Source organism: Aptenodytes patagonicus, chromosome 7, assembly GCF_965638725.1.
Source record: "Aptenodytes patagonicus chromosome 7, bAptPat1.pri.cur, whole genome shotgun sequence".
In the NCBI taxonomy this organism is placed as follows: domain Eukaryota; kingdom Metazoa; phylum Chordata; class Aves; order Sphenisciformes; family Spheniscidae; genus Aptenodytes; species Aptenodytes patagonicus.
The window spans coordinates 29,814,495-29,827,707 of NC_134955.1; the positions used below are offsets into that span (position 1 = coordinate 29,814,495).

The 13,213-nt window shown below is 47.2% G+C and overlaps 1 long non-coding RNA gene across 1 annotated transcript; it reads right to left on the bottom strand.

The window, feature by feature from the left end:
• Positions 1-5,863: 5,863 nt before the first annotated feature.
• Positions 5,864-12,859, bottom strand: LOC143163364 (uncharacterized). The gene is made up of 2 exons (XR_012995891.1): positions 12,627-12,859; positions 5,864-6,419 (listed from the first exon to the last, which is right to left on the bottom strand). It is a non-coding gene; the product is annotated as an uncharacterized LOC143163364 (long non-coding RNA).
• Between the last annotated feature and the right edge of the window lie 354 nt (positions 12,860-13,213).

Genomic DNA, 13,213 nt, shown 5'->3' on the forward strand with positions numbered 1-13,213 from the left:
GACGATCCCTGTACTTAGGCACACAGCGCCCACGACGGTTTGTGAGCAGGGTCAAAATTCCTGGTGCAAATATGAATCACTGTGCATTTTAAATTCCTTTTCTATTAACACTGTTTAATATTTGCCTTACATTTTCTGCTTTGGCAGAAAATGCCAAAGCATTGCCAAAGCATTTTTGTTCCTGCCCATAAACTCATTTGTTCTCTGGAAGATTGTCAGCAAAGAAACACAAGACAATCTGAACAAAATGTTTTTTTTGGGGGGGGAACCCACACAGGATAAAAGTGTGATAATTACAAAAGATATGGCCCTGCTCTAATCCCCTCTTTCAGTTCAGCCCACCAGGTCCTGGTGTTAGCTTCTTCATCAATAGCTTCTCCTCTCACGTCTCCTTATATCACAGAGGCTCTTTTCTTCCTCCAGACCCCCTCCCTTCATGAAGACTACACTGATTTTCACTCTGTTAATGGTATCTACATTTGTCATAAGTTGCTTAGGAGGAGATTTTTGAAGTTCTCCAAAACTCTAGATACAATTCACAATGCATGGCCAGGCTTCTGGAGTCAGAGTTCACTTACATCCTAGGAACAGGTAGAAATGCCCACGTGCTTATAATTGCAAAAAGCTCCTTTGTCATGGAGACAGCATGGTTAAGAAGCCTTTACATCAGATACACATTTTTAATACATGGGGAGGAAGAATTTCCTTGCCATTCTGGCAGTTGCTCCACAATCTGCTCTCAGACATCTTCAGCAGACACAGGTTCATCTCACCTCACTGCAGCCATCCAAGCATGAAGCATCTAGTTTAAGCCAACCGTGCGGCTTATCTAGGGTTCACGGAGAAAGGTAGACCCTTCCAGCATTTTCACCTGGAGAGGCAGCTGAAATAACTGGGAGTGAAGGGTGACTCTTGGAAGGGTCAACGCCATTAACTGAAACCTGACAACTACCTTTAAGATGGTTCGGGCTGTGCAAGAGACATCCTTAGGCGTGAATTTGAGGAGCAGGCAATGCTTCTCTGAAGGGAGTGGGATGTGGACGCTTAACCCCTACATGTCCTTGAGAAAGCATCCCTTTCGACGGCTGCCCATTCCCCTCTCCTGACATGTGAGATGGAGTTGTTAATGCTAATGTGACTCAGAAGGATGTTGCGAGGACTCATTCATATCCTTCAGACTCCTTGTGGCTGCGGAAGTGCAAATAAGCCTTTACCGGTCTCGTCTTATTGTTTAAATAGCCGCTCAGTGTAAACAGCATCTGGGCAAACCAAACAGTGGTATGTGGGCGCGCAGAGGCAGACATCACTCCCGCCACCTCCCCTCGCGGCGGAGGAGCGCTTTCCTTGAGTTTGAGCCCAAACCGGCCGCGTTGTGCTGCCATCATCGCTTCCTGTTTGTTACCTCATGACATCGTTTCCTGTTTCCTGCCCAATTACAACCGTGCCAACTGTTTTTCCCAAGCCTGAACCAGCTTCCCAGCACCCCCCTTTTCAGCTCACACAAAAATACCACTGTTGACACTGGCCTGGTGGTGGGGGGTGCCGCTGGCTGCCGTGTGAAGCACAGCTCTCTCCCCTCACCGGCACCTTCCCTCTCCCTGCCCGCTTGGGCGCCAAGTCCCAGGCTAAAGCAGCAAGTCTCACACATCCCATAAAGTGAGAGAGAAAGAAATGAGGTGCTGGTTAACTCCCAGGGTTTGATTGCGAGTAAGCGCAAGGCAGCAAGGTGTCTGCAAGGCATCAGTGAGCTGGACGCAGAAGGTGGTGATCTGAGGGACTCACGGGGCTCATCTCTTCGGGCACCCTGTATGTCACAGGGGTTTCCGTTTACTCAGCAATGTGGCACTGAGCTGGATAAAGCAAATGCTGCGGGAAAGCACGTTAAGGCATCAAACTACAGGGGATTAATGTGGTCTCCTAGCTAGTCTCAGTGGCTCATCACCCCCATGGTAGAAACGCTTCCACTTCTGTAGCTGAATTTGCTTTCAGCATCCAGCCAGGTTATGTCTTTCTCTGCTCTATTTAGGGCCTTTTGGCATGTGGTATTTTCTCTCTGTACCTGTAATCAAGTGATGTCCCCAGTCCTGTTTCGGCACCTGAGGCAGCTGAGCCCTTTCAGTCTCCCCCTGAACATCAGAGTCTCTAACACTGAGGTGAGCTCCCTGGCTCAGATGGGAAGAACACCTTCCTCCTGCTACTCTCTACACCCTTGTTTAAGCACCCAAGGTCCACATGGACCCCGGAAGGGGTCCCTTTCCCAAACCCCTGGAGGACTGCTGTCTTCTCACCAATCGTCTGATGGTGTATCCGAAGTCCTAACAGGATCCTGGAGATCTCTCAGAGACAGGGAGCAGCCTACAGGCCGGCAGAAAGCAAACACTCTGCAGTTCTGATTTTTAAGGGCAGGCGGGCAGGGACACATGGGAGAACAACCTGCATTTAATACCAGTTCACATTAAAGCACAGAGGAGCCTCCTAGGAGCAGTTACATAGCTCTGGTTTGTGCCTTTACCTGCTCTCCTGCAGTCACAGCAGCAAGGACCTGTCACAGCTAGATTAAGTGAATCCTCTTTAGCGTCCAGTATCAGTTCAGGGCCCAACCCGGATAATACATATTACCAGTTACTTACTGTGTCGGGTCACCACCTTTCAAATATGAAGCAAAATAAATAGCCTTTGCAGACATACGCCAGAGGCACGTGCCCATTTAAGCTTAGCAGAATGCCAGTGAAACTGTGAGCTGGCACCTACAGTAGGCAAAAAAACCCCCACCCCTGTTCCTTCACCTTTTGCCTGCCCTGTCTATTTAACCTGTAAACTATTTGAGGAAGGAACTGTCCTTTGCTGCAGCTTTCATAATATTCAGGTGCTTCTGAGATGTAGCACAGGAAAGACCCTGGACATTCTGAACTGCAGAATGAAGACATCAAAGTAGCAATAACTGATCTACAACAAAACAAATGAAAGCTGATTTCCCTAGCTGACCCTAAATGAACATGACATATGCATGCTTTGAACTAGCTGTTTTCTTAGTAAAACACGTGGAAATAAGAGTGTACCGCTATTAGTGGTCCAATTCCAGTACAAAGCTTTATGGCTATTCCATTTGAGCGCTGCTGTCAGAAATCTGAGCAGGCAATGGTAGCAGGGCATTTTCTGTACATTAACTTCATTACAGACTGTCCCACCATGAGTAACTGTGGGGCACGCTGCTGGGAACAGGCTGGAGAGGAACAGATCATACCACGCAAATCCAAACTGGCAGCATGTGGGAGTGGTGAGAGCTCTGCTGTTGAAGGACTGTGTACCAGCTATTGCACTCACATTTTGTCTTTGGAAAGCCGAGTACGTTCATCTGTGCTGGAGGGCAGGGAGAGCAGCAGGAAAAGGGAGTAAGTATTTGCACCAGTTCCAAAAGCCTCACACATGCACGTGCACAGGCAGTCTCACAGTCCCTCAGGAGCCAGAAATACAGCATCCCTGACCAGCACTGTTTAGCCAGTAGAGGTCTGTAGAGTAGTCCCAGCCTGAGACTGCAGCTCTGAGGCTGTGAAGGCTCAGGGTAGGTGGCAGACTGTCTGCCTGTCACAAGAGGCACCTTAACCCAGTAGAGCTGTAGGGTTTCTTGTAACTGAAGACATAGCAGCCCTCTGTCACTGTGCACGCTGGTTAATGGGGAATAGAGTAGTGGGGTTAACAGAGAGTAAAATGCCCTGTGCTGCATGGCCACAGGCGTGTATTGTTACTGTGAGCAAGATTTGTGGCTGCAGGGATCGCTTACTAATATCAGGAGTACAGGTGCATCATTGCACGGTCACGGATTGAAGATGCCTGGCCAAAGTGCTTTTTTAACAGAGTTAGAAGGTTTTGCACAGCCCTGGGACCACAACAGCAAGGTCACAAGTGACGCTGTAAATAAGTCTGTATCACCATGGGAAACGCACTGAGGTGTTGCAAAATGCTGTCTGCAAGGACAGTTGCCAGGTTGGAGTCATGGGAAGAGGGTGTGCGGCACCGAAACCCATGTTACAGTACGGAAAAGGCATCAGAACAGGCCCCTGCAGCCAAGGGGAGGCAACTGGGGCATTTTCAATGAGACTGAAAGCTAATGCCCCCTCCCAAAGCTGTAAGAGACGAAACAAACTCTACCCTTTGAGAAACCCACAGGGATTGGGGAATTTACACCCTGGCCTTCGGTGACTTACTGCCACATGGCACACGATGCAGCACACCAGGTAATGCACATTAATTCAGCGCCAGCATGCAGGGCCAGGAAGGGCATCTCTCTGACAGTCACTGCTCATGTTCCGGCTTCAGACTGCAGCTCCACACAAGGAGCATTACTGCAGAGCAGCAGGCACGGGGAGAAAGCAAACAGTATTGTTTCCCCTCAGTATCAGATTCCTACCCCAGGACCCTCCTCCAGTGTGCTACCCCAGCCACGAGCAGGATCCCTGGGCTGCAGCTGTAGCACTAGGAGTTCTTCAGCAATAACAGACAAGCTAACAAACAGAGAGGTTTGTGTGGGAGAGAGCAAGTTGCATCTCCACCAGTCTGCCATCACAAAACTGACTGAAAACAGCTGAACTAGAGGGCTGCAGAGCAGCCACCCTCTGGTCTACGCCTTGAAGGGGCACAAAGCTTTCTGGTTTTCTCAGTTGTCCCTTTGCTTTAGGGGACACCTGTACATCTGGCTCAGCAGCAGCAGTGGGGTGCCTGGTACCGCCAGGAGCCCTCAGGGAGCCAGGGACCAGCTCCAGCCCCCCAAATGGCAGCCTACACAGCACGGCATTGTGTTTCTTGTCAGAGGCTCATTAACATATCAATATTTAATCACTGCCACTAGGGCACAAAGGAAGAGGGGCTGGGGAGCAGAGGGCTTTTGAAGGTTTGCAGGAGAGGCAGCACACGTGTCAGTGGGACTGCAGGCTCGAAAGCCTGACTCCCAAGGCAGCTTGGAGGCGGGTGGGGAGAGCAGGCCATGTGCTTCTCTAGGTTTGGTTAAAGATGTCACCATGTCCCCTCAGGGACCAGCACAGTTAGTCACTTCTGCAGCATTGATGTTTTGGGGTATGGCTGGTTGGCTTTTGATTTCTTTTTCTCAGGCTCACACACATGCTGGAAATTATACTAGCAAAGGGGCAGTTAGAGTAGTTTAAGGGGTATTTGTAAGCCTACAGCAAAAGGCATCAGCATGTCATGGCAAGCAGCTGCACTGCACACACTTACTTTGGAAAGGATTCCTCACTGTCCACCTCTACTTTTCTTTCACTCCAGCTCCTGTTTCATTTCTCCAGGTCCTGCCACCTCCTTTCTGAGAATAACTAACTGCAGCTCTCCAACCTTTCTGAGTCATTTTCCAGAGAGGCAGAGGCATTCAAGGCACCATTGTGCAACCACACAGGATACCGCAGGAGAAGACCCCACCCCAGACCTGCAGAGATCAGCCAGTGGATGCTATCTTTTTTATCTTTCTAACCCAATTGTTCACTTCCATAAACACCATCTTCATTTTAATGCTGTTAGTCCAGCCACCCCGCTGTGTCCTGTGGCAGTTAATGCCACAGGGTTGCAGTTGCCAAATGAAAGGGAACACCTCTTCATGCAGGCACACAGCTGCCTTGAGGGTGCTGAATAGCCCCAGTTGTAATTTTCTAGGGCTGGATGATTAGGTCCAAAATGCCTTTGCATTAACCTGTGCAGCATTTGATGCACACATCTTGTGTTCTCCTCTTGTCCTCTGCTTTTTTTTACATATGAAAAGCATTGCTGAACAGTTGCAGCATGCAATTTCCTATAACCCGGATGGAGCGTGTTCTGGAGTGTGAAGACAGCTTGTGCTAATAGTACAAAGAACAACTGGTGAAGAGACATGGAGCTCATTTTTTATTTCTCAGCCAGGTTTCCTACTAATGTAATTGCACCGACTCCAACCGAATTACATGGGTGTAAATCAGGATCACAGGAATTTAGGGTGAGGCGTCTATTCCCTTTCTCCTCTCCCAGCTCCTACTGTTCAGGCTCTGCAGCTGCCCTCTGCAGAATTCACCCTCTTTCTCTGTCCCTTGCATTCTCCGTCAGGTATTGTTATCCACTGGAGGTTACAGCAGGTGTTTGTACAGTGCTTTGAGATCCTCTGTCGGTGGAGGCTGCATTAAAGACAAACACCTCTCTTCAGTTCTGCCCTCCACCTTGCTGTCACTATCACCTTGCAGGATGTGCCCAAGTGAATGGCACAGTTCCTATACTGACACAAGCTGAAGGCAATACTGAAGAGCCTCCTTTTGGCTGCAAAACCAGACTGCCAGAGCTGATTGTTTGTCCAAAAAGAGGTGTTACCACACCATGGCGCTGTAGGTCCTGTGGGCAGGTCCTGTGGGCACTCCATTTCCCCCACTCTGAGCTGAAAAACACTTGTACTGAGGAGACAGAAGAATTAAGAGAAAAATAAAAAGGGTTGGTCTTTACTTGGTGCTCCACTGGGTTAAAAAGTTTTCAGCGTGGGTTCATTTTTTGCCCCTTCCTCTCCCCATCTCAACAAAAGGACGCAAGATCCTCACACAGATATTTTCACATGTAACACAGACATCTTCACAAAAAAGAGATACGAGCTGAGCCATGGAGGACTATTTTGGTGCATAGCCATTTACGCTTGCCTGGCAGGTGAGACACACACACACACATTTCCCATTCACGACTACCTCCTTTAGGGAACGGTTAAGCTATGCTTTCACTGACATTTTCCTCTGGGGCCATGGGGACTGCTCAGGGGATGAGAGAATGTACACCTTAGTGCTGTTAAACAATCACACGAGACTTTTGAATAAGCCTGTAAGGAATTCACCCTTCAGCTCATAATTAAGTGTATTATATCTTTGTTACCAGTGTACCATGGGGTTTCCAAGAGACCATTGCCACTGCCACAGGACTCACGCTCTCCAAATCGTTATGAGTGCCATACAGAGACAGCAAGGTCTCCTGCACGGCTCCTACTGGAATTCTTCAAGCACAAGTCACTGCTTGGTACATAATCAGCTCTCTACTTCTAATGTTCACTTAAAAATTCATCTGCCATAAAGGATGTTCACAGAGTAAAGGGAGACACCATCTTTCCCAGCTATGATTTACCATAGACACAGTGCAATAAATAGGTACTTCTTGGAGTGCACTCCAAGGCTGGAGCAAGAAAAGTGGATGAGATGTGCAGCAGAAGGGGGCTTTTTTGGTTGTTTTTTTGTTTTTCTTTTTAATGAATACCTCATTACTTCCATGCTTCCTCTTCATAATCCAGATCAGCAGCTGATGGTGAAGTTTGAGAACGATCATGAAGGCTGAACCTTTATGCTCTTTGGACCACAGAGGAGCTCACTTTTGATCTCTTTAAACCTACTCGCTCACACTTTCTTGCAGAGAAATTCCTCCTAGCTCAGGATGACATTCCTGCCAGACTCTGAATGTCATCATATGGAGATCTGCTCCCACACAGAAGGGTGCAGAAAAGATGATGTGCTAATGAGCTACCTTCTTATCCCTGCTGTCAGTTCAGTGACTTTCCCTCCTCCTCCTCTTCCCTTCCCTTGAACTGCATATGTAATTGCTTTCCAGCAGCACTGCAAAGAGCCCAGTCCATCTGCAACCCTGGAATCCCTCCAGAGGGCAAAGTCTTGACTTTATGCTTCAAATTATCTTGTCTTTTCTCTAGAGAAGAAGGAAGGAAATACCAACCAGGGCACTGATGCAGCCAGACTGAGCAGTTGAAATGAGGCCAGCATCCTTTTTGCCATCGGACTACCCAGGCTGTCCTCCTGCCAGCGCTCAGCAGACCAGTGCAAGCCTGTTGCCACCATGTCACTAGTACTGTTATTCTGCTTGGCAGTGCAACTTGTGCCTCTGAGCCTGGTCCCCTCATGCCTTTCTCAATACATTACCTAGCACCCAGCAAGTAATATAGCATCTAACACAGAATGGATAGCCCAACGCTTAACTCATCTCCCATGTTCCATAAGGAACTTTACAATTTCTGCACGCACAGGGCTCAGGCGCAGGCAAACAGGGTACTCCAACATTGCTCATACCAGTTGCCATTTAAACTTGAGCAAGCCACTTTCCCCTCCCACTCTTGCTAGGTGTAAAGTGGGGCTAATACTTACTCATCTGCCTCCAAGCGGGACAGTTAGACTCAATTAGCTAGTGTAAGAAGAGTTCTGCGCATTACTAGAGGACGCCGATGCAATGTCTGAGCCTGCTCAGGCAAGAAATATGCTCAGGCTAGAGGCAATGAATACAGCAAGGTCAACACTATAGTTCCATGGTACTTGTGGTCTACTGAAGGCATAAAACCGTTTCAGGTGTCATGGTTATCAGCATCTTTCTTTAATATCATCTCTCCATATGCAGATTAGAGCTTGCTGAGAGGCAAATGGTTCTGCTTAGGGCCCTCGGAAATGAACGAGGAGAATGAGAGATCAGCAGAGGAAAAAAACTGATAAGTGAGAACCCTGCATGGGAAGAGGAGCAATTTGCCTGCTCAGTTTTCTTAGAGGATCCATAGGTACAACATTTGACAAATAACAGTATCTAAGCAGTTGCTTTAATTTCTCTCATACAGAGGCAACATATCAGGAAAAAGATTTGTCAATAAAAATTTTACGAAAACCAATTATGCTTTCAAACTGTGTTGTTCCCCAACTCCCTTGTTTATGAAATCTATGCCAGCCTTTTTTAGCTTTTTCAATTTAAAGGATCATATTGAGAGGTCAACACTGTTTTCTGCCCTGACATTGTTTCTCAGTTTCCCATTTATAGCTGCTTTCTCACTAGCCTGGCCACAGAGTATGAAATTATTTCTTTTCAAATCCAGTGCACTAGGTTCTCAGCAAACAGCAGAGAAAAACTAGGGGATTCAGCTTGTAACTATTTTGATCTGATGTCTTCTGGGAAAAGGCACACGTAGTCACCAGCTGGCCTTCCCACATGGATTTCTCCCACTTTAGGGCTCTTTAGATGTTCTTTACTGCTAATGCTCAGCCGTCTGATGCAACCTTTGCTACATATATCATCAATACTGTAACATGCCACAATGACCCTTCCACTCAGGTACCGAGCCCTCTCGCCGCACAGTGCGTTCCAGCATGAGCAATATGGAAAACATGAAGCTATTGCACAACCATACCATGACACCTTTCTTCCATTACCTCCAGCACAGCGTCTTGCAATTCCTTTTTAATTGCTGTCATAATCTTTCTCTACCACATATATATCTAAAGAACAGCCAAAAAATAGCTCAAAGACAATAGACAAATTCTGTTACAGAAAAGTGGCTGAAGTTTGACAGAAGGGCTCCTTCTCAGGCTGAAGGTTTCACAGAGGATGCTATGGAGTCTAGTTTTGACTCTTCTTTGGTGCAGAAGTCATTATTGTGACAGAACTAGAAGACTTCACACCTGCTGATGTTTGAAAGAAGGTGCACAGCAGAGCTATATTTATGTTCAACATACACCAAGTCACCCTGGCTTGAAGGGAGGAAGAGAAAAGACCCAGTTCTTGGCTTAGATTTGCTCTCTTGTATTTGTATTGCTTGACTGCAAGAAGTGCAGTATGTAGGCTTTGCATTAGATGAGTGGAGCCCTCTTCAGCTACATCCATCACCACTTTGGGCCACTCCATCACCTTGCAGCAAAATCTGAATCCTTGCTGCTGTTGCACTTAATCTGCCTACCCATGTATCCATCCACAATTACTCATTCGTAGCCAAGCCCTTGACATGCAACAGCTGTCTGCTCTCCTCCCCTCTGTCTGCTCACCCATGGAAATCCAAGGGCTAAGAAATCCCAGGGCTCTACTGTGTTGCTTTGCACTACATGGCAGTGCAAACTTGGAAAGCCAGTTTAATGAGGCAGCTAAGAAAGAGGAATGCTTGGAGGTGGATGTGCACTCTACACTGCTGTGCCATCAGATGTCAGCTTAACCTGTTGAGTAACAGTTTGCTTGCCCTGCTCATTTAGGCTAAAATGTATACACACAACCCTGCCAGCAGGTCTGGAGGGGCAGTAGGAAAAAGCTGTGACAGATCAAGCGCAGTGAACTTTCCCACCAGCTGGATTTAGAAGAGAACAGCCATCCACAGCCTTCATTCAAGGGGATTTCATATTACAGGCTCCCATTTCAGCACAGAAGGTAACAAAGTGGGGGATAGGAGAGGAATAGGTGGCCAATGATTCAACTAGAGATGCAGCATTAAACGGTCCCTGGACAACAGTTTGATCACCTCAGCCATCTCCAGGATTGGAGAGAAAAGGCACTGGCAGATTTGCAGGGATTCTTCATACCTCCGACTCTGAAGGCATCTGTTATGCATAGACTCAGACTCAAATTAAAGGAATCACTAACTGCCTAATCTTAAGCACGTGATTAAGTTCAGCATCAAGTGATTTAAACACATTCTTAACAGTCTTCACCCAGAAACCTCTGATAATTTTGATGGAGTCTTGCTTTAGTAAGATCCTTATTTTCTTGTGTAAGCTTTAAAACATAATGGGGTCTGGTCATAACATTATACATGCAGATGGTCAGTCCATGAGCGGACAGCACTGTGACTGCCCATTCCTGTTTGAAGCAGTGGAATATGGAATAAAGCTAAGGAATTTGGCATTAGCCTGCAGTGACAGACTTTAGGAATAAGTCTCCGCCAACCAAGATCCTAGAAAGCAGAACACTACTGTCCTCTCACCCTGCATCCACCTCCGCATTAAGCCTCTCTCCCCCAGACAGTCCCTAGGCGCTCCAGCTGACATTGCAAGCTACCTGCTGCTAAAGGCCAGGGTCTTGGCAGGTTGTAGCCAAGCGCTATGGGATTGGAGGTTGTGAGATTAAAGGGCGATTTAAAAAAGAGAAAACGATTATCCTAAAGAATCATTAGCCTCTTAAAGGGCTATAAGGCAACAGCCTTCCTATCTTAGCTGGCATGGATTTCCTAAAATGGGACTTCTACTAGAGAAGACTAAAATATATTGGAAAGATCCCACTGTACTGCAACATGATATGTATGTGTACCCCACAAAATTAAGAATGGGCTGTGCATGTCCCAGCACTGCTGACAGCGATTTCACATTCACCAGAAGCTGGAATGCAAGCAGCTGTACAACCACTTTGTTATAATTGTCTGGGGACTCTGGGGTAAGAGGTTGTTTATTTTCCTACAGGAAAGCTGGACTCAAGGAACTGGTTTCTATCCAATACACACAGGTAACAGGACAGAGAGTCTTTCCTCAATGGTGCAATCTGTACCAAGGTGGAGTTCACACATCTTTGAGGGTTTAAAATACACGTGTTAGCTGAGAGTTGTGAAATCTTATACCACGGATACCATCAAGGGAACGTTTCAAGGCTTTTCCTTGAAATGAGAGGAGGAAAATACCTATCAAAAACCCCTGACATTTTCAGCTGTTTTCCTGGCACCGGTCTAGTGTTCCCACCTCACAAAAATCTGGCTGTGCTCTCCTTAGCCTGATGTAACCTCAGGCTATGTGTAACACCAGAGTTAGTAAACAAGCGGTGACGATGCCCCTGCTTGTGTACAGCATTCCAGTCCAATCATTACATCATGTACCAATCACTCAGGTTATGACTTTGATATTCCACTGACACACCAGTCAGCCTCCAGCATCCGTGCGACCAGAGTGCCCACAGCTTTAGTCTGCCTGAGGAGAAGATTCTCCATAGTCAGCACTGTACAGCTCACTGACAGATCTCACGCTGGCCATTAAACAGGCAGAGTGCCCTGGTACAATCTGGATCCAGATTCATCCAAACTACATCGCACTTCACCCTGTGTTGTTATGACTGGCTGAGTGGCTCTGGGGGATGGCTGCTACAGATGAGGTACAGGGCTGCAGGTGGAATTCAGATTGGATTAATTTAAGTAGATTACTTGTAAAAAGCACATAAGCCACATCAACCTCACTTCTCCCTCTTCTCCACCTCCCCTCAAAAAAGCCCCATTGTTTTTTAAGAGCCCAATATGCCCAGATGTCTGTATCCCTGCACCCACACTACCCTTTACTCCAGCCAAGGCAGATAAACTGCACTTACATTCTGATCTGGTGACATTGTCACTATCGCCATGCACAGACAGACATAACTAGGCAGGGTATTTGGCACTGGGAAGATATACCACAGCACCTTGAACTACCAAAGAGCTGCTGAGAGCTGACATTAGAGCAGGAAGAGTGACAAGGAAAACTCTGGCCCTGGTATAAATAGATGAAGCTACTGAATTCAGCATGGCTAAGTTTAGCTTCTGCTCTTCGGTCAGTTCAAAAAAGTTCAGCATGTAGCAGGGTCTGAGATAAGACAAGGTTAGGAACATAAGAAGAATTAAAATCTGCAATGAGACATGTCATGGCAGAGCTGGAAAAGGTTAGTGCCAGGTCAAGATCAATAGCAGAACCAGAGCAGATGGAGAAAAACAATCTCATAGGGAATATTGATAGGTCAGAGTCAGCCAAGAGAGGAGCAACATCAGGACATGGTCAGTGAGTGCAGGAAAAAGTTCAGACTATGCCACTGCAGCCACATGCACGGAGGAGTTACCCAAGCAGACATGAGAACAGGCTAACATTAAATACCTTGTTCTGTCAACACTGGATGCTGTTTTCAGCCACGGGAATTAAACCACTGGCAAAGTATGACAGCTCTTGATGGAGCAGAACTCTATTTGCTGGTGCCCACAGGTCACTGATAGCTGAGGAACTCCTAAGGGGAGCTCAAATGCCTTCACTAGTGATCTTAACCAGCCAAGAACTTGGTCACTGCCAGCCTATATCATTTTGCCGTCAATCTCACAGCTACTGTGTGGCCCAGTGCCTGTCCCTCGAGTCACCAAGTTCCCTGCGCAGAAGGGGATGCAATGTCACATGAGTCACTTTCCTGTTGCCTCCCAATTAGGAGCACGGACCACAGAACTGCACGGTCAACGCTTCCCACACATGGTTTACATGGCGAGGAGGTGCAGTGGGAACGCCTTCCCCGCACCTAGAAAAGCTGTCAAGTAACCCTTCCCTACCGTGCATTAGACCAAGAGGCTGGCAGTGGCCTTCTCACATTTGCACTGGGAGCAAGGAAGCTGTAACTGGTTAACGGACTGGCTGTTCAGGGCTGCAGGAGCCCTGCTTTCTTAGGCATTCAGACACAGCATGGCAACACAGCTACCATT